General features: G+C 40.6%; 1 non-coding gene across 1 annotated transcript; it reads left to right on the top strand.

Moving 5' to 3' along the window:
• Positions 1-2,313: 2,313 nt before the first annotated feature.
• Trnaa-agc (transfer RNA alanine (anticodon AGC)) lies at positions 2,314-2,387 on the top strand. Its single transcript has one exon. It is a non-coding gene; the product is annotated as a tRNA-Ala (tRNA).
• Positions 2,388-2,958: the final 571 nt, after the last annotated feature.

Raw genomic sequence — 2,958 nt, 5'->3', positions numbered from 1 at the left:
GAAAGAAGCAGGGATAAGTTCAAAAAATGGACTACCAGCTCTGCCTGTCCTAAGGAGAGAAATGGCTAGAACAGAAAGATTCCAGATAATTTCTTTTTTTTTCCCCAACAGTACTGGGATTTGAATTCAGGGCTTTTGAGCTTGCTAAGTACAAGTTCTACCACTTGAACCATGTCCCCAGCCTGATTCTGGATAATTTAAAAGAAGTTCTTATTAAACATTTACCAAAAATGATATTAAAATACATATGAAATGAAAAGTGATCCAGGCGCCTGTGGTTCATGCCTGTAGTCCTAGCTACTCAGGAGGCAGAGATCAAGAAGATCAAAGTTCAAAGCAAGCCGGACAAATAGTTGGAGAGATCCTAACTCAAATACACACTTCACAAAAAAGGGCTGGTAGAGTGTCTCAAGCTGTAGGCCCTGAGTTCAAGGCCCAGTACTGGGAAAAAAAAAAAAATGTGACAATTCCCTATCTCCAAAAGAAAGTACTTTTGGTTTCTTGGAACTGATGCATAGAGCATAGACCATCCAATTTATTTATTTATATATTTATTATTACTTTTTTTTTTGTGGTACTGGGACTTGAACTCAGGGCATACACCTTGAGCCACTCCACCAGCCCTTTTTTGTGATGGGCTTTTATCAAGATAAAGTCTCTCCAACTATTTGCCTGGATTGGCTTTGAGCCTCAATCCTCCTGATCTCTGTCTCCTGAGTAGCTAGGATTACAGACATGAGCCATTGACACCTGGCTAGACTATCCAATTTAAAATAATCATTTTAGCTGGGTATGGTGGTTCATGCCTGTAATTTCAGCACTCTTGAGGTGGAGACAGAAGAGTGGTGAGTGAGCCCAAGGTGGGCCTGGACAAGATCCTCTCTCAAACCTCAAAACAAAAAGTCTGGAAGAGTGACTCAAGTGGTGGAGTGCCTGCTTTGCAAATTTTAATTTTTGAGTTCAAACCTCAGTACCACCAGAAAAAAAAAAAAAACCTCGAAAAAATAAATGATAAAATAATTATTTTGGATATGTGACTCAGTGTATTTTTCCTATTATATGTAAATTCCTGGATTCAATCCCCAGCACCACACACACACAAAAATTATAATCATTGTTATTATACTAGAGTAAGACTTCTCAAGGATATTATAGAGCCTCAGTAATTAGTCACCTCACAATGTAACCTTTCTTGTACCAGGCAATTAGGCTGTTAAATCCCTAATCTAGTAACTAAGTGTTGTGGCTCTGTAAGGAAACTACCTAATTTCTTTTCTTAGTAAGATAACAGATGTTAACACTCCAATTCTTTTATGACAGGTACTGCATTGTGACTAAATGATGCTGCGTGTTTGTGATGTAGTGCTTATTGTGTGGTCACAACAAAAAAAGCTCTCAAGTGTTATCAGTAAACACTGGAAGGCTCCTTGTATTTCCCTACAAAAGAATGAGCAAGGAGGCAGGACTGGAGACTTCTATTTTTAAGTACTGGAGGCAGCTTGTGATGATAAGAGTCATGGCTGCTAAAGCTTGCTGTCAAAATTAAAGTCACTACAAATTTTTCCCAAGTATACTTTGCAAGTGTTCTTAGTGGTATTTCTCAGCTGTGTTTAGCTATGTGGTACAGTCTGAAGGTTCCACTATGTTTTGCCAGCCTCACAGCCTCTCTGCTCTTGCTGCCCTGGAACTACCAACACTTGTCACTGTTAGTGTATACATACAGCATATACATATAACATTGAGTTGCAGTATTTTCACATAGGGCTCCCACTGAAATCAATTCACAAATATTCAGTGAATATCAGACATAGTAAGAAAGGATGAAAAAGCTAGTAAACCTCTGCTCCAAATCCAACAACAGTGGCCCATTTCACTCAATTTCAGGGCCAAAAAGGCCCTGTACATCCTGTCTCCTCCCACCTCTAACCATTATACTTGCTCGAGCCTCTGTGGGAATACTGTCTTCTCTTTGTAGAAAACATTAGGTATGATTCTGTCTCTGGACCTTCATGTAAGCTGTTCTCTTAAATGGTCTTCCTTAAGATACCTACACTTCTCACTTCCTTAAGAACCTGTCTTTGCTCAAAATTTCAGTTAAGACCTAACCATCCTATTTTAAATTGCAATCTGACCTCCAGATAAGCCCAATCCCCCTTAATCTTTGTTTTTTTCAATTAGATACTATTATGTTTGTAATTGTCGGCAACACCCTTTACTAGACTGTAAACTTTATGAGGGAAGGGATTTAGATCTTTTTTGTTTCTTGATATTTCCAAGTGTGGAGGCCAGTTTCTAAGATGGCCCCAATGAGCTGGTGGAGTGGCTCAAGTGGTAAGAGTGCCTGCCTAGCAAGCATGAGGGCCTGAGTTCAAGTCCCAGTGCCACCAAAAAAAACAAAAAAACAACTAATTCGGCTCCAGCGATTCCCACCTGCTGTATCCCATTCACACTCTTCTGTTGTCTTCACATGACCAGTAGGATACTGCAGAAATTATGGAGAATTACTCCCAAAAATAGGTCATAAGGCATCCTAGAAGCCCCAGTCAAGCCTTTAGATGACTGTAGACCCCGTTAACCTCTTGGCTAACTTCATGATATCTATGAAGCACAAATACCCAAACTACTCCCAAATTCCTGACTCAAAAATTGTGAGACATAGCTCGCGTCTGTAATCCTAGCTACTCAGGAGGCAGAAATCAGGAGGACACAGTTCAAAGCCAACCCAGGCAAACAGTTCAGAGACCCTATCTCGAATAACCCCATCACAAAAAAAAAGGAGAGGGGGCAGTAGCTCAAGGGGTAGGCCCTGAGTTCAAGCCCCAATACTGCAAAAAGAAAAAGAAAGGGGGACAAGGGAGAAAAGAAATTGTGAGCCTGGTGCTGGTGGCTCAAGCTTATAATCCTAGCTACTTAGGAGGCAGAGATCAGGAAGATCAAGGTTTGAAGCCAGCCCCTGGC

Source organism: Castor canadensis, chromosome 1, assembly GCF_047511655.1.
Source record: "Castor canadensis chromosome 1, mCasCan1.hap1v2, whole genome shotgun sequence".
Taxonomy (NCBI): domain Eukaryota; kingdom Metazoa; phylum Chordata; class Mammalia; order Rodentia; family Castoridae; genus Castor; species Castor canadensis.
This window is presented reverse-complemented; position numbering and strand designations above follow the sequence as displayed.